We start from the raw sequence: 27,463 nt of genomic DNA on the forward strand, positions 1-27,463 counted from the left end.
CTTCCGTCTTCCACAGAACATTCCAAAACTTCCGTCTGCCACAGAACATACCAAAAATTCCACCTCCCACAGAACATTCCAAAACTTCCACGTTCCAAAGAGCATTCCAAAACTTCCACCTTCCAAAGAGCATTCCAAAACTTTCGTCTTCCACTGAACATTCCAAAACTTCCGTCTTGCACAGAACATTCCAAAACTTCCAACTTCCACAGAGCATTCCAAAACTTCCACGTTCCACAGAACATTCCAAAACTTCCGTCTTGCACAGAACGTTCCTAAACTTCCGTCTTCCAGAGAACATTCCAAAACTTCCGTCTTCCACAGAGCATTCCAAAACTTCCACGTTCCACAGAACATTACAGAACTTCCGTATTCTACAGAACATTCCAAAACTTCCGTCTTCCACTGAACATTCCAAAACTTCCGTCATCCACTGAACATTCCAAAACTTCCGTCTTCCACAGAACATTCTAAAACTTCTGCCTACCACAGAACATTCCAAAACTTCTGTCTTCCACAGAACATTCCAAAACTTCCAACTTCCACAGAACATTCCAAAACTTCCATCTTCCACAGAACATTCCAAAACTTCCAACTTCCACAGAACATTCCATCACTTCCACCTTCCACAGAGCATTACAAAACTTCCGTCTTCCAGAGCATTCCAAAATTTCGGTCTTCCGCAGAACATTCCAAAACTTGCTCCTTCCGCAGTAAATTCCAAAACTTCCATCTTCCACAGAATATTCCAAAACTTCCAGTTCCACAGAACATTCCCAAACTTCCACCTTCCACAGAGCATTCCAAAAATTCTACCTTCCACAGAACATTCCAAAACTTCCGACTTCCACAGAACATTCCAAAACTTCCACCTTCCACAGAGCATTCCAAAAATTCTACCTTCCACAGAACATTCCAAAACTTCTACCTTCCACAGAACATTGCAAAACTTCCACCTTCCACAGAACATTCCAAAACTTCAGTCTTCCACAGTACATTCCAAAATTTCCACCTTCCACAGAACATTCCAAAACTTCCACCTTCCACAGAACATTCCAAAACTTCCACCATCCACAGAACATTCCAAAATTTCCACCTTCCTCAGAACATGCCAAAACTTCCACCTTCCACAGAGCATTCCAAAATTTCCGTCTACCACAGAACATTCCATAACTTCCACCTTCCACAGGTAATTCCAAAACGTCCGTCTTCCGCAGAAAATTTCAAAATTTCCGCCTTCCGCATTAAAATGCAAAACTTCCATCTTCCACAGAACATTCCAAAACTTCCACCTTCCACAGAACATTCCATAACTTCCGTCTTCCACAGAGCATTCCAAAACTTCCACCTCCCACAGAACATTCCAAAACTTCCACCTCCCACAGAACATTCCAAAACTTCCACCTCCCACAGTACATTCCAAAACTTCCACCTCCCACAGAACATTCCAAAACTTCCACCTCCCACAGAACATTCCAAAACTTCCAGTTCCACAGAACATTCCAAAACTTCCACCTTCCACAGAGCATTCCAAAAATTCTACCTTCCACAGAGCATTCCAAAAAGTCTACCTTCCACAGAACATTCCAAAACTTCCGTCTTCCACAGAACATTCCAAAACTTCCACCTTCCACAGAGCATTCCAAAAATTCTACCTTCCACAGAACATTCCAAAACTTCTACCTTCCACAGAACATTCCAAAACTTCCGTCTTCCACAGAACATTCCAAAACTTCCACCTTCAACAGAGAATTCCAAAACTTTCGTCTTCCACTGAACATTCCAAAACTTCCGTCTTCCACAGAACATTCCAAAAATTCCACCTTCCACAGAGCATTCCAAAACTTTCGTCTTCCACAGAACATTCCAAAAATTCTACCTTCCACAGAGCATTCCAAAAAGTCTACCTTCCACAGAACATTCCAAAACTTCCGTCTTCCACAGAACATTCCAAAACTTCCACCTTCCACAGAGCATTCCAAAACTTCTACCTTCCACAGAACATTCCAAAACTTCAGTCTTCCACAGTACATTCCAAAATTTCCACCTTCCACAGAGCATTCCAAAACTTCCACCTTCCACAGAACATTCCAAAACTTCCGTCTTCCACAGAACATTCCAAAACTTCCGTCTTCCACTGAACATTCCAAAACTTCCGTCTTCCACAGAACATTCCAAAACTTCCGTCTTCCACAGAGCATTCCAAAGCTTCTGCCTTCCACAGAACATTCCAAAACTTCCGTCTTCCACAGAGCATTCCAAAGCTTCTGTCTTCCACAGAACATTCCAAAACTTCCACCTTCCACAGAGCATTCCAAAACTTCTGTCTTCCACAGAACATTCCAAAACTTCCACCTTCCACAGAACATTCCAAAACTTCCAACTTCCACAGAACATTCCAAAACTTCCCTCTTCCACAGAACATTCCAAAACTTCCAACTTCCACATAACATTCCATCACTTCCACCTTCCACAGAGCATTACAAAACTTCCGTCTTCCAGAGCATTCCAAAATTTCGGTCTTCCGCAGAACATTCCAAAACTTGCTCCTTCCGCAGTAAATTCCAAAACTTCCGTCTTCCACAGAATATTCCAAAACTTCCAGTTCCACAGAACATTCCCAAACTTCCACCTTCCACAGAGCATTCCAAAAATTCTACCTTCCACAGAACATTCCAAAACTTCCGTCTTCCACAGAACATTCCAAAACTTCCACCTTCCACAGAGCATTCCAAAAATTCTACCTTCCACAGAACATTCCAAAACTTCTACCTTCCACAGAACATTCCAAAACTTCCATCCTCCACAGAACATTCCAAAACTTCAGTCTTCCACAGTACATTCCAAAATTTCCACCTTCCACAGAACATTCCAAAACTTCCACCTTCCACAGAACATTCCAAAACTTCCACCATCCACAGAACATTCCAAAATTTCCACCTTCCACAGAACATTCCATAACTTCCACCTTCCACAGGTCATTCCAAAACGTCCGTCTTCCGCAGAAAATTTCAAAATTTCCGCCTTCCGCATTAAAATGCAAAACTTCCATCTTCCACAGAACATTCCAAAACTTCCACCTTCCACAGAACATTCCAAAACTTCCGTCTTCCACAGAGCATTCCTAAACTTCCGTCTTCCACAAAACATTCCAAAACTTCCGTCTTCCACAGAGCATTCCAAAACTTCCGTCTTCCACAGAACATTCCAAAACTTCCACCTTTCACAGAGCATTCCAAATCTTCCATCTTCCACAGAGCATTCCAAAACTTCCACCTCCCACAGAACATTCCAAAACTTCCACCTCCCACAGAACATTCCAAAACTTCCACCTCCCACAGTACATTCCAAAACTTCCACCTCCCACAGAACATTCCAAAACGTCCACCTCCCACAGAACACTCCAAAACTTCCAGTTCCACAGAACATTCCAAAACTTCCACCTTCCACAGAGCATTCCAAAAATTCTACCTTCCACAGAGCATTCCAAAAAGTCTACCTTCCACAGAACATTCCAAAACTTCCGTCTTCCACAGAACATTCCAAAACTTCCACCTTCCACAGAACATTCCAAAACTTCTACCTTCCACAGAACATTCCAAAACTTCTACCTTCCACAGAACATTCCAAAAAGTCTACCTTCCACAGAACATTCCAAAACTTCCGTCTTCCACAGAACATTCCAAAACTTCCGTCTTCCACAGAGCATTCCTAAACTTCCGTCTTCCACAAAACATTCCAAAACTTCCGTCTTCCACAGAGCATTCCAAAACTTCCACCTTCCACAGAGCATTCCAAAAATTATACCTTCCACAGAACATTCCAAAACTTCTACCTTCCACAGAACATTCCAAAACTTCTACCTTCCACAGAACATTCCAAAACTTCCACCATCCACAGAACATTCCAAAATTTCCACCTTCCTCAGAACATTCCAAAACTTCCACCTTCCACAGAGCATTCCAAAATTTCCACCTTCCTCAGAACATTCCAAAACTTCCACCTTCCACAGAGCATTCCAAAACTTCCCCCCTCCACAGAACATTCCAAAAGTTCCACCTTCCAAAGAGCATTCCATAACTTCCACCTTCCACAGAACATTCCAAAACTTCCACCTTCCACAGAGCATTCCAAAATTTCCGTCTTCCACAGAACATTCCATAACTTCCACCTTCCACAGGTCATTCCAAAACGTCCGTCTTCCGCAGAAAATTTCAAAATTTCCGCCTTCCGCATTAATTTGCAAAACTTCCATCTTCCACAGAACATTACAAAACTTCCACCTTCCACAGAACATTCCAAAACTTCCGTCTTCCACAAAACATTCCAAAACTTCCGTCTTCCACAGAGCATTCCAAAACTTCCGTCTTCCACAGAACATTCCAAAACTTCCACCTTCCACAGAGCATTACAAAACTTCCACCTCCCGCAGTACATTCCAAAACTTCCACCTCCCACAGAACATTCCAAAACTTCCACCTCCCACAGAACATTCCAAAACTTCCAGTTCCACAGAACATTCCAAATCTTCCACCTTCCACTGAGCATTTCAAAAATTCTACCTTCCACAGAGTATTCCAAAAATTCTACCCTCCACAGAACATTCCAAAACTTCCGTCTTCCACAGAACATTCCAAAACTTCCGTCTTCCACATAACATTCCAAAAACTCCACCTTCGACAGAGCATTCCAAAACTTCCACCTTCCACAGAGCAATCCAAAACTTCCACCTTACACAGAACATTCCAAAACTTCCACCTTCCACAGAGCATTCCAAATCTTCCACCTTCCACAGCACATTCCAAAACTTCCAACTTCCACAGAGCATTCCAAAACTTCCGTCTTCCACAGAACATTCCAAAACTTCCACCTTCCACAGACCATTCCAAAACTTCCATCTTCCACAGAACATTCCAAAACTTCCACGTTCCACAGAACATTCCAAAACTTCAACCTTCAGCAAAGCATTCCAAAACTTCCACCTTCCACAGAACATTCCAAAACTTCCACCTGCCACAGAACATTCTAAAACTTCCAACTTTCACAGAAAATTCCAAAACTTGCACATTCCACGGAGCATTTCAAAACTTCCACCTTCCACAGAATATTCCAAAACTTCCGTCTTCCACAGAACTTTCCAAAACTTCCGTCTTCCACAGAACATTCCAAAACTTCTGCCTTTCACAGAACATTCCAAAACTTCCGTCTTCCACAGAGAATTCCAAAACTTCCATCTTCCAAATTACATTCAAAAACTTCCACCTTCCACAGAGCATTCCAAAACTTCTGTCTTCCACAGAACATTCCAAAACTTCCAACGTCACAGAACATTCCAAAACTTCCAACTTCCACAGAACATTCCAAAACTTCCATCTTCCACAGAACATTCCAAAACTTCCAACTTCCACAGAACATTCCAAAACATCCACCTTCCACAGAGCATGCCAAAACTTCTGTTTTCCACAGAGCATTCAAAAATTTCCGTCTTCCACAGAGCATTCCAAAACTTCCACCTTCCACAGAGCATTCCAAAACTTCCACCTTCCACAGAGCATTCCAAAACTTCGGTCTTCCTATGAGCATTCCAAAATTTCCGTCTTCCACAGAACATTCCAAAACTTCCATCTTTCACAGAACATTCCAAAACTTCCACCTGCCACAGAACATTCCAAAACTTCCACCATCCACAGAACATTCCAAAATTTCCACCTTCCTCAGAACATTCCAAAACTTCCACCTTCCACAGAGCATTCGAAAACTTCCCCCCTCCACAGAACATTCCAAAAGTTCCACATTCCAAAGAGCATTCCATAACTTCCACCTTCCACAGAACATTCCAAAACTTCCACCTTCCACAGAGCATTCCAAAATTTCCGTTTTCCACAGAACATTCCATAACTTCCACCTTCCACAGGTCATTCCAAAACGTCCGTCTTCCGCAGAAAATTTCAAAATTTCCGCCTTCCGCATTAATTTGCAAAACTTCCATCTTCCACAGAACATTCCAAAACTTCCACCTTCCACAGAACATTCCAAAACTTCCGTCTTCCACAGAGCATTCCTAACCTTCCGTCTTCCACAAAACATTCCAAAACTTCCGTCTTCCACAGATCTTTCCAAAACTTCCGTCTTCCACAGAACATTCCAAATCTTCCAACTTTCACAGAGCATTCCAAAACTTCCATCTTCCACAGAGCATTCCAAAACTTCCACCTCCCACAGTACATTCGAAAACTTCCACCTCCCACAGAACATTCCAAAACTTCCACCTCCCACAGAACATTCCAAAACTTCCAGTTCCACAGAACATTCCAAAACTTCCACCTTCCACAGAGCATTCCAAAAATTCTACCTTCCACAGAGCATTCCAAAAAGTCTACCTTCCACAGAACATTCCAAAACTTCCGTCTTCCACAGAACATTCCAAAACTTCCACCTTCCACAGAGCATTCCAAAAATTCTACCTTCCACAGAACATTGCAAAACTTCCACCTTCCACAGAACATTCCAAAACTTCAGTCTTCCACAGTACATTCCAAAATTTCCACCTTCCACAGAGCATTCCAAAACTTCCACCTTCCACAGAACATTCCAAAACTTCCACCATCCACAGAACATTCCAAAATTTCCACCTTCCTTAGAACTTTCCAAAACTTCTACCTTCCACAGAGCATTCGAAAACTTCCCCCCTCCACAAAACATTCCAAAAGTTCCACCTTCCAAAGAGCATTCCATAACTTCCACCTTCCACAGAACATTCCAAAACTTCCACCTTCCACAGAGCATTCCAAAATTTCCGTCTTCCACAGAACATTCCATAACTTCCACCTTCCACAGGTCATTCCAAAACGTCCGTCTTCCGCAGAAAATTTCAAAATTTCCGCCTTCCGCATTAATTTGCAAAACTTCCATCTTCCACAGAACATTCCAAAACTTCCACCTTCCACAGAACATCCCAAAACTTCCGTCTTCCACAGAGCATTCCGAAACTTCCGTCTTCCACAAAACATTCCAAAACTTCCGTCTTCCACAGAGCATTCCTAAACTTCCGTCTTCCACAGAACATTCCAAAACTTCCACCTCCCACAGAACATTCCAAAACTTCCACCTCCCACAGTACATTCCAAAACTTCCACCTCCCACAGAACATTCCAAAACATCCACCTCCCACAGAACATTCCAAAACTTCCAGTTCCACAGAACATTCCAAATCTTCCACCTTCCACAGAGCATTTCACAAATTCTACCCTCCACAGAACATTCCAAAACTTCCGTCTTCCACAGAACATTCCAAAACTTCCGTCTTCCACATAACATTCCAAAACTTCCACCTTCCACAGAGCATTCCAAAACTTCCACCTTCCACAGAGCATTCCAAAACTTCCACCTTCCACAGAGCATTCCAAAACTTCCGTCTTCCACAGAACATTCCAAAACTTCCGTCTTCCACAGAACATTCCAAAACTTCCACCTTCCACAGAGCATTCCAAAACTTCCATCTTCCACAGAACATTCAAAAATACGACCCTCCACAGAACATTCCAAAACTTCCACGTTCAACAGAACATTCCAAAACTTCAACCTTCAGCAAAGCATTCCAAAACTTCCACCTTCCACAGAACATTCCAAAACTTCCACCTTCCACAGAACATTCCAAAACTTCCAACTTCCACAGAAAATTCCAAAACTTGCACCTTCCACGGAGCATTTCAAAACTTCCACCTTCCACAGAATATTCCAAAACTTCCGTCTTCCACAGAACATTCCAAAACTTCCGTCTTCCACGGAACATTCCAAAACTTCTGCCTTTCACAGAACATTCCAAAACTTCCGTCTTCCACAGAGAATTCCAAAACTTCCATCTTCCAAATAACATTCAAAAACTTCCACCTTCCACAGAGCATTCCAAAACTTCTGTCTTCTACAGAACATTCCAAAACTTCCAACTTCCACAGAACATTCCAAAACTTCCAACTTCCACAGAACATTCCAAACCTTCCATCTTCCACAGAACATTCCAAAACTTCCAACTTCCACAGAACATTCCAAAACATCCACCTTCCACAGAGCATTTCAAATCTTCTGTTTTCCACAGAGCATTCCAAAACTTCCACCTTCCACAGAGCATTCCAAAACTTCCACGTTCCACAGAACATTCCAAAACTTCCGTCCTCCACAGAACATTCCAAAACTTCCATCTTTCACAGAACTTTCCAAAACTTCCACTTTCCACAGAGCATTCAAAAACTTCCGTCTTCCACAGAACATTCCAAAACTTCCACCTTCCACAGAACATTCCAAAACATCCGTCCTCCACTGAACATTCCAAAACTTCCACCTTCCACAGATCATTCCAAAACTTCCACCTTCCACAGAGCATTCCTAATCTTCCACCTTCCACAGAACATTCCAAAACTTCCACTTTCCACAGAGCATTCCAAAAATTCCACCTTCCACAGAACATTCCAAAACTTCCAACTTCCACAGAACATTCCAAACCTAGCACCTTCCACGGAGCATTTGAAAACTTCCACCTTCCACAGAACATTCCAAAACTTCCACCTTCCACAGAGCATTCCAAAACTTCCGTCTTCCACAGAACATTCCAAAAATTCGACCCTCCACAGAACATTCCAAAACTTCCACGTTCCACAGAACATACCAAAACTTCCATCCTCCACAGAACATTCCAACACTTTCACCTTCCACAGAGCATTCCAAAACGTCCACCTTCCACAGAACATTCCAAAACTTCCGTCTTCCACAGAACATTCCAACACTTCCGTCTTCCACAGCACATTCCAAAACTTCTGTCTTCCACATAACATTCCAAAACTTCCACCTTCCACATAACATTCCAAAACTTCCATCTTCCACAGAACATTCCAAAACTTCCACCTTCCACAGAGCATTCCAAAACTTCCACCTTCCAAAGAGCATTCCAAAACTTCCTCCTTCCACAGAACATTCCAAAACTTCCACCTTCCACAGAGCATTCCAAAACTTCCACCTCCCACAGAACATTCCAAAACTTCCACCTTCCACAAAGCATCCAAAACTTCCATCTTCCAAATAACATTCAAAAACGTCCACCTTCCAAGAGCATTCCAAAACTTCTGTCTTCCACAGAACATTCCAAAACTTCCAACTTCCACAGAACATTCCAAAACTTCCATCTTCCACAGAACATTCCAAAACTTCCAACTTCCACAGAACATTCCAAAACTTCCACCTTCCACAGAGCATTCCAAAACTTCCACCTCCCACGGAACATTCCAAAACTTCTGTCTTCCACATAACATTCCAAAACTTCCACCTTCCACATAACATTCCAAAACTTCCATCTTCCACAGAACATTCCAAAACTTCCACCTTCCACAGAGCATTCCAAAACTTCCACCTTCCAAAGAGCATTCCAAAACTTCCTCCTTCCACAGAACATTCCAAAACTTCCACCTTCCACAGAGCATTCCAAAACTTCCACCTCCCACAGAACATTCCAAAACTTCCACCTTCCACAGAGCATCCAAAACTTCCATCTTCCAAATAACATTCAAAAACGTCCACCTTCCAAGAGCATTCCAAAACTTCCATCTTCCACAGAACATTCCAAAACTTCCAACTTCCACAGAACATTCCAAAACTTCCACCTTCCACGGAGCATTCCAAAACTTCTGTTTTCCGCAGAGCATTCAAAAATTTCCATCTTCCACAGAGCATTCCCAAACTTCCACCTTCCACAGAGCATTCCAAAACTTCCACCTTCCACAGAGCATTCCAAAACTTCGGTCTTCCACTGAGCGTTCCAAAATTTCCCTCTTCCACAGAACATTCCAAAACTTCCATCTTTCACAGAACATTCCAAAACTTCCACCTTCCACAGAGCATTCCAAAACTTCCGTCTTCCACAGAATATTCCAAAAATTCGACCCTCCACAGAACATTCCAAAACTTCCACCTTCCACAGAACATTCAATCCTTCCGTCCTCCACAGAACATTCCAAAACTTCCACTTTCCACACAGCATTCCAAAACTTCCACCTTCCACAGAGCATTCCTAATCTTCCACCTTCCACAGAACATTCCAAAACTTCCAGTTCCACAGAACATTCCAAATCTTCCACCTTCCACAGGGCATTTCAAAACTTCCACCTTCCACAGAGCATTCCAAAACTTCTGTCTTCCAAAGAACATTCCAAAACTTCCATCTTCCACAGAACATTCCAAACCTTCCAACTTCCACAGAACATTCCAAAACTTCCATCTTCCACAGAACATTCCAAAACTTCCAACTTCCACAGAACATTCCAAAACTTCCACCTTCCACAGAGCATTCCAAAACTTCTGTTTTCCACAGAGAATTCAAAACTTTCCGTCTTCCACAGAGCATTCCAAAACTTCCACCGTCCACAGAGCATTCCAAAACTTCCGTCTTCCACAGAGCATTCCAAAACTTCCGTCTTCCACAGAACATTCCATAACTTCGACCCTCCACAGAACATTCCAAAACCTCCACGTTCCACAGAACATTCCAAAACTTCCATCCTCCACAGAACATTCCAAAACTTCGACCTTCAGCAGAGCATTCCAAAACTTACACCTTCCACAGAACATTCCAAAACTTCCGTTTTCCACAGTGTATTCCAAAACTTCCACCTTCCACAGAACATTCCAAAACTTCCATCTTCCACAGAGCATTCCAAAACTTCCACCTTCCACAGAACATTCCAAAACTTCCAACTTCCACAGAGCATTCCAAAACTTCCACCTTCCACAGCACATTCCAAAACTTCCACCTTCCACAGAGCATTCCAAAATTTCCGTCTTCCACAGAGCATTCCAAAACTTCTGCCTTCCACAGAACATTCCAAAACTTCTGTCTTCCACAGAACATTCCAAAACTTCCACCTTCCACAGAGCATTCCAAAACTTCCACCTTCCAAAGAGCATTCCAAAACTTCCTCCTTCCACAGAACATTCCAAAACTTCCACCTTCCACAGAGCATTCCAAAACTTCCACCTCCCACAGAACATTCCAAAACTTCCACCTTCCACAGAGCATCCAAAACTTCCACCTTCCACAGCACATTCCAAAACTTCCACCTTCCACAGAACATTCCAAAACTTCCACCTTCCACAGAACATTCCAAAATTTTCAACTTCCACAGAACATTCCAAAACTTGCACCTTCCACGGAGCATTTCAAAACTTCCACCTTCCACAGAACATTCCAAAACTTCCGTCTTCCACAGCACATTCCAAAACTTCTGCCTTTCACAGAACATTCCAAAACTTCCGTCTTCCACCGAGAATTCCCAAACTTCCATCTTCCAAATAACATTCAAAAACGTCCACCTTCCAAGAGCATTCCAAAACTTCTGTCTTCCACAGAACATTCCAAAACTTCCAACTTCCACAGAACATTCCAAAACTTCCATCTTCCACAGAACATTCCAAAACTTCCAACTTCCACAGAACATTCCAAAACTTCCACCTTCCACAGAGCATTCCAAAACTTCCACCTTCCACAGAGCATTCCAAAACTTCGGTCTTCCACTGAGCGTTCCAAAATTTCCCTCTTCCACAGAACATTCCAAAACTTCCATCTTTCACAGAACATTCCAAAACTTCCACCTTCCACAGAGCATTCCAAAACTTCCGTCTTCCACAGAACATTCCAAAAATTCGACCCTCCACAGAACATTTCAAAACTTCCACCTTCCACAGAACATTCCAAACCTTCCGTCCTCCACAGAACATTCCAAAACTTCCAATTTCCACACAGCATTCCAAAACTTCCACCTTCCACAGAGCATTCGTAAACTTCCACCTTCCAAGAACATTCCAAAACTTCCAGTTCCACAGAACATTCCAAATCTTCCACCTTCCATAGAGCATTTCAAAACTTCCACCTTCCACAGAGCATTCCAAAACTTCTGTCTTCCAAAGAACATTCCAAAACTTCCATCTTCCACAGAACATTCCAAACCTTCCAACTTCCACAGAACATTCCAAAACTTCCACCTTCCACAGAGCATTCCAAAACTTCCGTCTTCCAAATAACATTCAAAAACTTCCACCTTCCACAGAGCATTCCAAAACTTCTGTCTTCCAAAGAACATTCCAAAACATCCATCTTCCACAGAACATTCCAAACCTTCCAACTTCCACAGAACATTCCAAAACTTCCATCTTCCACAGAACATTCCAAAACTTCCAACTTCCACAGAACATTCCAAAACTTCCACCTTCCACAGAGCATTCCATAACTTCGACCCTCCACAGAACATTCCAAAACTTCCACGTTCCACAGAACATTCCTAAACTTCCATCCTCCACAGAACATTCCAACACTTTCACCTTCCACAGAACATTCCAAAACTTCCACCTTCAGCAGAGCATTCCAAAACTTACACCTTCCACAGAACATTCCAAAACTTCCGTTTTCCACAGAACATTCCAACACTTCCGTCTTCAACAGAACATTCCAAAACTTCTGCCTTCCACAGAACATTCCAAAACTTCCGTCTTCCACATAACATTCCAAAACTTCCATCTTCCACAGAACATTCCAAAACTTCCACCTTCCACAGAGTATTCCAAAACTTCCACCTTCCACAGAACATTCCAAAACTTCCATCTTCCACAGAGCATTCCAAAACTTCCACCTTCCACAGAACGTTCCAAAACTTTCAACTTCCACAGAGCATTCCAAAACTTCCATCTTCCACAGCACATTCCAAAACTTCCACCTTCCACAGAGCATTCCAAAATTTCCGTCTTCCACAGAGCATTCCAAAACCTCCGTCTTCCACAGAACATTCCAAAACTTCCACCTTCCACAGAGCATTCCAAAACTTCTGTCTTCCACAGAACATTCAAAAATTCGACCCTCCACAGAACATTCCAAAACTTCCACCTTCCACAGAACATTCCAAAACTTCCACCTTCCACAGAACATTCCAAAACTTCCACCTTCCACAGAACATTTCAAAACTTCCACCTTCCACAGAACATTCCAAAACTTCCGTCTTCCACAGAACATTCCAAAACTTCCGTCTTCCACAGCACATTCCAAAAATTCTGCCTTTCACAGAACATTCCAAAACTTTCGTCTTCCACAGAGAATTCCAAAACTTCCATCTTCCAAATAACATTCAAAAACGTCCACCTTCCACAGAACATTCCAAAACTTCCACCTTCAAGATAACATTCAAAAACTTCCACCTTCCACAGAGCATTCCAAAACTTCTATCTTCCACAGAACATTCCAAAACTTCCATCTTCCACAGAACATTCCAAAACTTCCAACTTCCACAGAACATTCCAAAACTTCCATCTTCCACAGAACATTCCAAAACTCCCAACTTCCACAGAACATTCCAAAACATCCACCTTCCACAGAGCATTCCAAAACTTCTGTTTTCCACAGAGCATTCAAAAATTTCCGTCTTCCAAAGAGCATTCCAAAACTTCCACGTTCCACAGAGCATTCAAAAATTTCCGTCTTCCACAGAGCATTCCAAAACTTCCACGTTCCACAGAGCATTCCAAAACTTCCACCTTCCACTGAGCATTCCAAAATTTCCGTCTTTAACAGAACATTCCAAAACTTCCATCTTCCACTGAACATTCCAAAACTTTCACTTTCCACTGGGCATTCCAAAATTTCCACCTTCAGCGGAGCATTCCAAAACTTACACCTTCCACAGAACATTCCAAAACTTACAACTTCCACAGAACATTCCAAAACTTCCGTCTTCCACTGAACATTCCAAAACTTCCGTCTTCCACAGAACATTCTAAAACTTCTGCCTTCCACAGAACATTCCAAAACTTCCGTCTTCCACAGAGCATTCCAAAGCTTCCATCTTCCACATAACATTCCAAAACTTCCACCTTCCACAGAGCATTCCAAAACTTCTGTCTTCCACAGAACATTCCAAAACTTCCAACTTCCACAGAACATTCCAAAACTTCCATCTTCCACAGAACAAACCAAAACTTCCAACTTCCACAGAACATTCCAAAACTTCCACCTTCCACAGAGCATTACAAAACTTCCGTCTTCCAGAGCATTCCAAAATTTCGGTCTTCCGCAGAACATTCCAAAACTTGCTCCTTCCGCAGTAAATTCCAAAACTTCCGTCTTCCACAGAATATTCCAAAATTTCCACCTTCCAAAGAGCATTCCAAAAATTCCGCCTTCCACAGAACATTCCAAAACTTCCAGTTCCACAGAACATTCCCAAACTTCCACCTTCCACAGAGCATTCCAAAAATTCTACCTTCCACAGATCATTCCAAAACTTCCGTCTTCCACAGAACATTCCAAAACTTCCGTCTTCCACAGAGCATTCCAAAACTTCCACCTTCCACAGAGCATTCCAAAAATTCTACCTTCAACAGAACATTCCAAAACTTCTACCTTCCACAGAACATTGCAAAACTTCTACCTTCCACAGAACATTCCAAAACTTCCACCTTCCACAGAACATTCCAAAACTTCCACCATCCACAGAACATTCCAAAATTTCCACCTTCCTCAGAACATTCCAAAACTTCCCCCCTCCACAGAACATTCCAAAAGTTCCACCTTCCAAAGAGCATTCCATAACTTCCACCTTCCACAGAACATTCCAAAACTTCCACCTTCCACAGAGCATTCCAAAATTTCCGTCTTCCACAGAACATTCCATAACTTCCACCTTCCACAGGTCATTCCAAAACGTCCATCATCCGCAGAAAATTTCAAAATTTCCGCCTTCCGCATTAATTTGCAAAACTTCCATCTTCCACAGAACATTCCAAAACTTCCGTCTTCCACAGAGCATTCCAAAACTTCCGTCTTCCACAGAACATTCCAAAACTTCCACCTTTCACAGAGCATTCCAAATCTTCCACCTTCCACAGAGCATTCCAAAACTTTCACCTCCCACAGAACATTCCAAAACTTCCACCTCCCACAGAACATTCCAAAACTTCCACCTCCCACAGAACATTCCAAAACTTCCAGTTCCACAGAACATTCCAAATCTTCCACCTTCCACAGAGCATTTCAAAAATTCTACCTTCCACAGAGTATTCCAAAAATTCTACCCTACACAGAACATTCCAAAACTTCCGTCTTCCACAGAACATTCCAAAACTTCCGTATTCCACATAACATTCCAAAACTTCCACCTTCCACAGAGCCTTCCAAAACTTCCACCTTCCACAGAGCATTCCAAAACTTCCACCTTACACAGAACATTCCAAAACTTCCACCTTCCACAGAGCATTCCAAAATTCCGTCTTCCACAGAACATTCCAAAACTTCCGTCTTCCACAGAACATTCCAAAACTTCCACCTTCCACAGAGCATTCCAAAACTTCCATCTTCCACAGAACATTCAAAAATACGACCCTCCACAGAACATTCCAAAACTTCCACGTTCCACAGAACATTCCAAAACTTCAACCTTCAGCAAAGCATTCCAAAACTTCCACCTTCCACAGAACATTCCAAAACTTCCACCTTCCACAGAACATTCCAAAACTTCCAACTTCCACAGAAAATTCCAAAACTTGCACCTTCCACGGAGCATTTCAAAACTTCCACCTTCCACAGAATATTCCAAAACTTCCGTCTTCCACAGAACATTCCAAAACTTCCGTCTTCCACAGAACATTCCAAAACTTCTGCCTTTCACAGAACATTCCAAAACTTCCGTCTTCCACAGAGAATTCCAAAACTTCCATCTTCCAAATAACATTCAAAAACTTCCACCTTCCACAGAGCATTCCAAAACTTCTGTCTTCCACAGAACATTCCAAAACTTCCAACTTCCACAGAACATTCCAAAACTTCCAACTTCCACAGAACATTCCAAACCTTCCATCTTCCACAGAACATTCCAAAACTTCCAACTTCCACAGAACATTCCGAAACATCCACCTTCCACAGAGCATTCCAAATCTTCTGTTTTCCACAGAGCATTCAAAAATTTCCGTCTTCCACAGAGCATTCCAAAACTTCCACCTTCCACAGAGCATTCCAAAACTTCCACCTTCCACAGAGCATTCCAAAACTTCGGTCTGCCACTGAGCATTCCAAAATTTCCGTCTTCCACAGAACATTCCAAAACTTCCATCTTTCACAGAACATTCCAAAACTTCCACTTTCCACAGAGCATTCAAAAACTTCCGTCTTCCACAGAACATTCCAAAAATTCGACCCTCCACAGAACATTCCAAAACTTCCACCTTCCACAGAACATTCCAAAACTTCCGTCCTCCACAGAGCATTCCAAAACTTCCATCTTTCACAGAACATTCCAAAACTTCCACTTTCCACAGAGCATTCAAAAACTTCCGTCTTCCACAGAACATTCCAAAAATTCGACCCTCCACAGAACATTCCAAAACTTCCACCTTCCACAGAACATTCCAAAACTTCCGTCCTCCACAGAACATTCCAAAACTTCCACCTTCCACAGAGCATTCCAAAACTTCCACCTTCCACAGAGCATTCCTAATCTTCCACCTTCCACAGAACATTCCAAAACTTCCACTTTCCACAGAGCATTCCAAAAATTCCACCTTCCACAGAACATTCCAAAACTTCCAACTTCCACAGAACATTCCAAACCTAGCACCTTCCACGGAGCATTTGAAAACTTCCACCTTCCACAGAACATTCCAAAACTTCCACCTTCCACAGAGCATTCCAAAAATTCGACCCTCCACAGAACATTCCAAAACTTCCACGTTCCACAGAACATTCCAAAACTTCCATCCTCCACAGAACATTCCAACACTTTCACCTTCCACAGAGCATTCCAAAACGTCCACCTTCCACAGAACAATCCAAAACTTCCGTCTTCCACAGAACATTTCAACACTTCCGTCTTCCACAGAACATTCGAAAACTTCTGCTTTCCACAGAACATTCCAAAACTTCTGTCTTCCACATAACATTCCAAAACTTCCACCTTCCACATAACATTCCAAAACTTCCATCTTCCACAGAACATTCCAAAACTTCCACCTTCCACAGAGCATTCCAAAACTTCCACCTTCCAAAGAGCATTCCAAAACTTCCTCCTTCCACAGAACATTCCAAAACTTCCACCTTCCACAGAGCATTCCAAAACTTCCACCTCCCACAGAACATTCCAAAACTTCCACCTTCCACAGAGCATCCAAAACTTCCACCTTCCACAGCACATTCCAAAACTTCCACCTCCCACGGAGCATTTCAAAACTTCCACCTTCCACAGAACATTCCAAAATTTCCGTCTTCCACAGAACATTCCAAAAATTCTACCTTCCACAGAACATTCCAAAACTTCTACCTTCCACAGAACATTGCAAAACTTCCACCTTCCACAGAACATTCCAAAACTTCAGTCTTCCACAGTACATTCCAAAATTTCCACCTTCCACAGAACATTCCAAAACTTCCACCTTCCACAGAACATTCCAAAACTTCCACCATCCACAGAACATTCCAAAATTTCCACCTTCCACAGAACATTCCAAAACTTCCCCCCTCCACAGAACATTCCAAAAGTTCCACCTTCCAAAGAGGATTCCATAACTTCCACCTTCCACAGAACATTCCAAAACTTCCACCTTCCACAGAGCATTCCAAAATTTCCGTCTTCCACAGAACATTCCATAACTTCCACCTTCCACAGGTCATTCCAAAAAGTCCGTCTTACGCAGAAAATTTCAAAATTTCCGCCTTCCGCATTAATTTGCAAAACTTCCATCTTCCACAGAACATTCCAAAACTTCCACCTTCCACAGAACATTCCAAAACTTCCGTCTTCCACAGAGCATTCCAAAACTTCCGTCTTCCACAGAACATTCCAAAACTTCCATCTTTCACAGAGCATTCCAAATCTTCCACCTTCCACAGAGCATTCCAAAACTTCCACCTCCCACAGAACATTCCAAAACTTCCAGTTCCACAGAACATTCCAAATCTTCCACCTTCCACAGAGCATTTCAAAAATTCTACCTTCCACAGAGTATTCCAAAAATTCTACCCTCCACAGAACATTCCAAAACTTCCGTCTTCCACAGAACATTCCAAAACTTCCGTCATCCACATAACATTCCAAAACTTCCACCTTCCACAGAGCATTCCAAAACTTCCACCTTCCACAGAGCATTCCAAAACTTCCACCTTACACAGAACATTCCAAAACTTCCACCTTCCACAGAGCATTCCAAAACTTCCGTCTTCCACAGAACATTCCAAAACTTCCGTCTTCCACAGAGCATTCCAAAACTTCCACCTTACACAGAACATTCCAAAACTTCCCCCTTCCACAGAGCATTCCAAAACTTCCGTCTTCCACAGAACATTCCAAAACTTCCGTCTTCCACAGAACATTCCAAAACTTCCGTCTTCCACAGAACATTCCAAAACTTCCATCTTTCACAGAACATTCCAAAACTTCCATCTTTCACAGAAAATTCCAAAACTTCCACTTTCCACAGAGCATTCAAAAACTTCCGTCTTCCACAGAACATTCCAAAAATTCGACACTCCACAGAACATTCCAAAACTTCCACCTTCCACAGAACATTCCAAAACTTCCGTCCTCCACAGAACATTCCAAAACTTCCACCTTCCACAGAACATTCCAAAACTTCCACCTTCCACAGAACATTCCAAAACTTCCAACTTCCACAGAAAATTCCAAAACTTGCACCTTCCACGGAGCATTTCAAAACTTCCACCTTCCACAGAATATTCCAAAACTTCCGTCTTCCACAGAACATTCCAAAACTTCCGTCTTCCACAGAACATTCCAAAACTTCTGCCTTTCACAGAACATTCCAAAACTTCCGTCTTCCACAGAGAATTCCAAAACTTCCATCTTCCAAATAACATTCAAAAACTTCCATCTTCCACAGAGCATTCCAAAACTTCTTTCTTCCACAGAACATTCCAAAACTTCCAACTTCCACAGAACATTCCAAAACTTCCAACTTCCACAGAACATTCCAAACCTTCCATCTTCCACAGAACATTCCAAAACTTCCAACTTCCACAGAACATTCCAAAACATCCACCTTCCACAGAGCATTCCAAATCTTCTGTTTTCCACAGAGCATTCAAAAATTTCCGTCTTCCACAGAGCATTCCAAAACTTCCACCTTCCACAGAGCATTCCAAAACTTCCACCTTCCACAGAGCATTCCAAAACTTCGGTCTTCCACTGAGCATTCCAAAATTTCCGTCTTCCACAGAACATTCCAAAACTTCCATCTTTCACAGAACATTCCAAAACTTCCACTTTCCACAGAGCATTCAAAAACTTCCGTCTTCCACAGAACATTCCAAAAATTCGACACTCCACAGAACATTCCAAAACTTCCACCTTCCACAGAACATTCCAAAGCTTCCGTCCTCCACAGAACATTCCAAAACTTCCATCTTTCACAGAACATTCCAAAACTTCCACTTTCCACAGAGCATTCAAAAACTTCCGTCTTCCACAGAACATTCCAAAAATTCGACCCTCCACAGAACATTCCAAAACTTCCACCTTCCACAGAACATTCCAAATCTTCCGTCCTCCACAGAACATTCCAAAACTTCCACCTTCCACAGAGCATTCCAAAACTTCCACCTTCCACAGAGCATTCCTAATCTTCCACCTTCCACAGAACATTCCAAAACTTCCACTTTCCACAGAGCATTCCAAAAATTCCACCTTCCACAGAACATTCCAAAACTTCCAACTTCCACAGAACATTCCAAACCTAGCACCTTCCACGGAGCATTTGAAAACTTCCACCTTCCACAGAACATTCCAAAACTTCCACCTTCCACAGAACATTCCAAAACTTCCGTCTTCCACAAAACATTCCAAAACTTCCACCTTCCACAGAACATTCCAAAACTTCCGTCTTCCACAGAGCATTCCAAAACTTCCGTCTTCCACAGAACATTCCAAAACTTCCATCTTTCACAGAGCATTCCAAATCTTCCACCTTCCACAGAGCATTCCAAAACTTCCACCTCCCACAGAACATTAAAAAACTTCCAGTTCCACAGAACATTCCAAATCTTCCACCTTCCACAGAGCATTTCAAAAATTCTACCTTCCACAGAGTATTCCAAAAATTCCACCCTCCACAGAACATTCCAAAACTTCCGTCTTCCACAGAACATTCCAAAACTTCCGTCATCCACATAACATTCCAAAACTTCCACCTTCCACAGAGCATTCCAAAACTTCCACCTTCCACAGAGCATTCCAAAACTTCCACCTTACACAGAACATTCCAAAACTTCCACCTTCCACAGAGCATTCCAAAACTTCCGTCTTCCACAGAACATTCCAAAACTTCCGTCTTCCACAGAGCATTCCAAAACTTCCACCTTACACAGAACATTCCAAAACTTCCCCCTTCCACAGAGCATTCCAAAACTTCCGTCTTCCACAGAACATTCCAAAACTTCCGTCTTCCACAGAACATTCCAAAACTTCCACCTTCCACAGAGCATTCCAAAACTTCCATCTTCCACAGAACATTCAAAAATACGACCCTCCACAGAACATTCCCAAACTTCCGTCTTCCACAGAACATTCCAGAACTTCCACCTTCCACAGAGCATTCCAAAACTTCCATCTTCCACAGAACATTCAAAAATACGACCCTCCACAGAACATTCCAAAACTTCCACCTTCCACAGAACATTCCAAAACTTCCACCTTCCACAGAACATTCCAAAACTTCCAACTTCCACAGAAAATTCCAAAACTTGCACCTTCCACGGAGCATTTCAAAACTTCCACCTTCCACAGAATATTCCAAAACTTCCGTCTTCCACAGAACATTCCAAAACTTCCGTCTTCCACAGAACATTCCAAAACTTCTGCCTTTCACAGAACATTCCAAAACTTCCGTCTTCCACAGAGAATTCCAAAACTTCCATCTTCCAAATAACATTCAAAAACTTCCATCTTCCACAGAGCATTCCAAAACTTCTTTCTTCCACAGAACATTCCAAAACTTCCAACTTCCACAGAACATTCCAAAACTTCCAACTTCCACAGAACATTCCAAACCTTCCATCTTCCACAGAACATTCCAAAACTTCCAACTTCCACAGAACATTCCAAAACATCCACCTTCCACAGAGCATTCCAAATCTTCTGTTTTCCACAGAGCATTCAAAAATTTCCGTCTTCCACAGAGCATTCCAAAACTTCAACCTTCCACAGAGCATTCCAAAACTTCCACCTTCCACAGAGCATTCCAAAACTTCGGTCTTCCACTGAGCATTCCAAAATTTCCGTCTTCCACAGAACATTCCAAAACTTCCATCTTTCACAGAACATTCCAAAACTTCCACTTTCCACAGAGCATTCAAAAACTTCCGTCTTCCACAGAACATTCCAAAAATTCGACACTCCACAGAACATTCCAAAACTTCCACCTTCCACAGAACATTCCAAAACTTCCGTCCTCCACAGAACATTCCAAAACTTCCATCTTTCACAGAACATTCCAAAACTTCCACTTTCCACAGAGCATTCAAAAACTTCCGTCTTCCACAGAACATTCCAAAAATTCGACCCTCCACAGAACATTCCAAAACTTCCACCTTCCACAGAACATTCCAAAACTTCCGTCCTCCACAGAACATTCCAAAACTTCCACCTTCCACAGAGCATTCCAAAACTTCCACCTTCCACAGAGCATTCCTAATCTTCCACCTTCCACAGAACATTCCAAAACTTCCACTTTCCACAGAGCATTCCAAAAATTCCACCTTCCACAGAACATTCCAAAACTTCCAACTTCCACAGAACATTCCAAACCTAGCACCTTCCACGGAGCATTTGAAAACTTCCACCTTCCATAGAACATTCCAAAACTTCCACCTTCCACAGAACATTCCAAAACTTCCGTCTTCCACAGAACATTCCAAAAATTCGACCCTCCACATAACATTCCAAAACTTCCACGTTCCACAGAACATTCCAAAACTTCCATCCTCCACAGAACATTCCAACACTTTCACCTTCCACAGAGCATTCCAAAACTTCCGTCTTCCACAGAACATTCCAAAACTTCTGCCTTTCACAGAACATTCCACAACTTCCGTCTTCCACCGAGAATTCCCGAACTTCCATCTTCCAAATAACAATCAAAAACGTCCACCTTCCAAGAGCATTCCAAAACTTCTGTCTTCCACAGAACATTCCAAAACTTCCAACTTCCACAGAACATTCCAAAACTTCCATCTTCCACAGAACATTCCAAAACTTCCAACTTCCACAGAACATTCCAAAACTTCCACCTTCCACAGAGCATTCCAAAACTTCTGTTTTCCGCAGAGCATTCAAAAATTTCCGTCTTCCACAGAGCATTCCCAAACTTCCACCTTCCACAGAGCATTCCAAAACTTCCACCTTCCACAGAGCATTCCAAAACTTCGGTCTTCCACTGAGCGTTCCAAAATTTCCCTCTTCCACAGAACATTCCAAAACTTCCATCTTTCACAGAACATTCCAAAACTTCCACTTTCCACAGAGCATTCCAAAACTTCCGTCTTCCACAGTACATTCCAAAAATTCGACCCTCCACAGAACATTCCAAAACTTCCACCTTCCACAGAACATTCCAAACCTTCCGTCCTCCACAGAACATTCCAAAACTTCCACTTTCCACACAGCATTCCAAAACTTCCACCTTCCACAGAGCATTCCTAATCTTCCACCTTCCACAGAACATTCCAAAACTTCCAGTTCCACAGAACATTCCAAATCTTCCACCTTCCACAGAGCATTTCAAAACTTCCACCTTCCACAGAGCATTCCAAAACTTCTGTCTTCCAAAGAACATTCCAAAACTTCCATCTTCCACAGAACATTCCAAACCTTCCAACTTCCACAGAACATTCCAAAAACTTCCATCTTCCACAGAACATTCCAAAACTTCCAACTTCCACAGAACATTCCAAAACTTCCACCTTCCACAGAGCATTCCAAAACTTCCACCTTCCACTGAGCATTCCAAAACTTCCGTCTTCCACAGAACATTCCATAACTTCGACCCTCCACAGAACATTCCAAAACTTCCACGTTCCACAGAACATTCCAAAACTTCCATCCTCCACAGAACATTCCAACACTTTCACCTTCCACAGAACATTCCAAAACTTCCACCTTCAGCAGAGCATTCCAAAACTTACACCTTCCACAGAACATTCCAAAACTTCCGTTTTCCACAGAACATTCCAACACTTCCGTCTTCAACAGAACATTCCAAAACTTCTGCCTTCCACAGAACATTCCAAAACTTCCATCTTCCACAGAACATTCCAAAACTTCCAACTTCCACGAGTATTCCAAAACTTCCACCTTCCACAGAACATTCCAAAACTTCCATCTTCCACAGAGCATTCCAAAACTTCCACCTTCCACAGAACATTCCAAAACTTCCAACTTCCACAGAGCATTCCAAAACTTCCACCTTCCACAGCACATTCCAAAACTTCCACCTTCCACAGAGCATTCCAAAATTTCCGTCTTCCACAGAACATTCCAAAACTTCCACCTTCCACAGAGCATTCCAAATCTTCTGTCTTCCACAGAACATTCAAAAATTCGACCCTCCACAGAACATTCCAAAACTTCCACCTTCCACAGAACATTCCAAAACTTCCACCTTCCACAGAACATTTCAAAACTTCCACCTTCCACAGAACATTCCAAAACTTCCGTCTTCCACAGCATATTCCAAAAATTCTGCCTTTCACAGAACATTCCAAAACTTTCGTCTTCCACAGAGAATTCCAAAACTTCCATCTTCCAAATAACATTCAAAAACGTCCACCTTCCACAGAACATTCCAAAACTTCCAACTTCCACAGAAAATTCCAAAACTTGCACCTTCCACGGAGCATTTCAAAACTTCCACCTTCCACAGAGCATTCCAAAACTTCCATCTTCCACAGAACATTCAAAAATACGACCCTCCACAGAACATTCCCAAACTTCCGTCTTCCACAGAACATTCCAAAACTTCCACCTTCCACAGAGCATTCCAAAACTTCCACCTTCCACAGAACATTCCAAAACTTCCAACTTCCACAGAAAATTCCAAAACTTGCACCTTCCACGGAGCATTTCAAAACTTCCACCTTCCACAGAATATTCCAAAACTTCCGTCTTCCACAGAACATTCCAAAACTTCCGTCTTCCACAGAACATTCCAAAACTTCTGCCTTTCACAGAACATTCCAAAACTTCCGTCTTCCACAGAGAATTCCAAAACTTCCATCTTCCAAATAACATTCAAAAACTTCCATCTTCCACAGAGCATTCCAAAACTTCTTTCTTCCACAGAACATTCCAAAACTTCCAACTTCCACAGAACATTCCAAAACTTCCAACTTCCACAGAACATTCCAAACCTTCCATCTTCCACAGAACATTCCAAAACTTCCAACTTCCACAGAACATTCCAAAACATCCACCTTCCACAGAGCATTCCAAATCTTCTGTTTTCCACAGAGCATTCAAAAATTTCCGTCTTCCACAGAGCATTCCAAAACTTCCACCTTCCACAGAGCATTCCAAAACTTCCACCTTCCACAGAGCATTCCAAAACTTCGGTCTTCCACTGAGCATTCCAAAATTTCCGTCTTCCACAGAACATTCCAAAACTTCCATCTTTCACAGAACATTCCAAAACTTCCACTTTCCACAGAGCATTCAAAAACTTCCGTCTTCCGCAGAACATTCCAAAAATTAGACCCTCCACAGAACATTCCAAAACTTCCACCTTCCACAGAACATTCCAAAACTTCCGTCCTCCACAGAACATTCCAAAACTTCCACCTTCCACAGAGCATTCCAAAACTTCCACCTTCCACAGAGCATTCCAAAACTTCGGTCTTCCACTGAGCATTCCAAAATTTCCGTCTTCCACAGAACATTCCAAAACTTCCATCTTTCACAGAACATTCCAAAACTTCCACTTTCCACAGAGCATTCAAAAACTTCCGTCTTCCACAGAACATTCCAAAAATTCGACACTCCACAGAACATTCCAAAACTTCCACCTTCCACAGAACATTCCAAAACTTCCGTCCTCCACAGAACATTCCAAAACTTCCATCTTTCACAGAACATTCCAAAACTTCCACCTTCCACAGAACATTCCAAAACTTCCACCTTCCACAGAACATTCCAAAACTTCCGTCCTCCACAGAACATTCCAAAACTTCCACCTTCCACAGAGCATTCCAAAACTTCCACCTTCCACAGAGCATTCCTAATCTTCCACCTTCCACAGAACATTCCAAAACTTCCACTTTCCACAGATCATTCCAAAAATTCCACCTTCCACAGAACATTCCAAAACTTCCAACTTCCACAGAACATTCCAAACCTAGCACCTTCCACGGAGCATTTGAAAACTTCCACCTTCCACAGAACATTCCAAAACTTCCACCTTCCACAGAACATTCCAAAACTTCCGTCTTCCACAGAACATTCCAAAAATTCGACCCTCCACATAACATTCCAAAACTTCCACGTTCCACAGAACATTCCAAAACTTCCATCCTCCACAGAACATTCCAACACTTTCACCTTCCACAGAGCATTCCAAAACGTCCACCTTCCACAGAAAATTCCAAAGCTTCCGTCTTCCACAGAACATTCCAACACTTCCGTCTTCCACAGAACATTCCAAAACTTCTGCCTTCCACAGAACATTCCAAAACTTCTGTCTTCCACATAACATTCCAAAACTTCCACCTTCCACAAAGCATTCCAAAACTTACATCTTCCACAGAACATTCCAAAACTTCCACCTTCCACAGAGCATTCCAAAACTTCCACCTTCCAAAGAGCATTCCAAAACTTCCTCATTCCACAGAACATTCCAAAACTTCCACCTTCCACAGAGCATTCCAAAACTTCCACCTCCCACAGAACATTCCAAAACTTCCACCTTCCACAGAGCATCCAAAACTTCCACCTTCCACAGAACATTCCAAAACTTCCGTCTTCCACAGAACATTCCAAAACTTCCACCTTCCACAGAACATTCCAAAACTTCCGTCTTCCACAGCACATTCCAAAACTTCTGCCTTTCACAGAACATTCCACAACTTCCGTCTTCCACCGAGAATTCCCAAACTTCCATCTTCCAAATAACAATCAAAAACGTCCACCTTCCAAGAGCATTCCAAAACTTCTGTCTTCCACATAACATTCCAAAACTTACATCTTCCACAGAACATTCCAAAACTTCCACCTTCCACAGAGCATTCCAAAACTTACACCTTCCAAAGAGCATTCCAAAACTTCCTCATTCCACAGAACATTCCAAAACTTCCACCTTCCACAGAGCATTCCAAAACTTCCACCTCCCACAGAACATTCCAAAACTTCCACCTTCCACAGAGCATCCAAAACTTCCACCTTCCACAGAACATTCCAAAACTTCCGTCTTCCACAGAACATTCCAAAACTTCCACCTTCCACAGAGCATACCAAAACTTCCACCTTCCACAGAACATTCCAAAACTTCCGTCTTCCACAGCACATTCCAAAACTTCTGCCTTTCACAGAACATTCCACAACTTCCGTCTTCCACCGAGAATTCCCGAACTTCCATCTTCCAAATAACAATCAAAAACGTCCACCTTCCAAGAGCATTCCAAAACTTCTGTCTTCCACAGAACATTCCAAAACTTCCAACTTCCACAGAACATTCCAAAACTTCCATCTTCCACAGAACATTCCAAAACTTCCAACTTCCACAGAACATTCCAAAACTTCCACCTTCCACAGAGCATTCCAAAACTTCTGTTTTCCGCAGAGCATTCAAAAATTTCCGTCTTCCACAGAGCATTCCCAAACTTCCACCTTCCACAGAGCATTCCAAAACTTCCACCTTCCACAGAGCATTCCAAAACTTCGGTCTTCCACTGAGCGTTCCAAAATTTCCCTCTTCCACAGAACATTCCAAAACTTCCATCTTTCACAGAACATTCCAAAACTTCCACTTTCCACAGAGCATTCCAAAACTTCCGTCTTCCACAGAACATTCCAAAAATTCGACCCTCCACAGAACATTCCAAAACTTCCACCTTCCACAGAACATTCCAAACCTTCCGTCCTCCACAGAACATTCCAAAACTTCCACTTTCCACACAGCATTCCAAAACTTCCACCTTCCACAGAGCATTCCTAATCTTCCACCTTCCACAGAACATTCCAAAACTTCCAGTTCCACAGAACATTCCAAATCTTCCACCTTCCACAGAGCATTTCAAAACTTCCTCCTTCCACAGAGCATTCCAAAACTTCTGTCTTCCAAAGAACATTCCAAAACTTCCATCTTCCACAGAACATTCCAAAACTTCCAACTTCCACAGAACATTCCAAAACTTCCAACTTCCACAGAACATTCCAAACCTTCCATCTTC

Source organism: Carcharodon carcharias, chromosome 11 (genome assembly GCF_017639515.1).
Source record: "Carcharodon carcharias isolate sCarCar2 chromosome 11, sCarCar2.pri, whole genome shotgun sequence".
NCBI lineage: Eukaryota > Metazoa > Chordata > Chondrichthyes > Lamniformes > Lamnidae > Carcharodon > Carcharodon carcharias.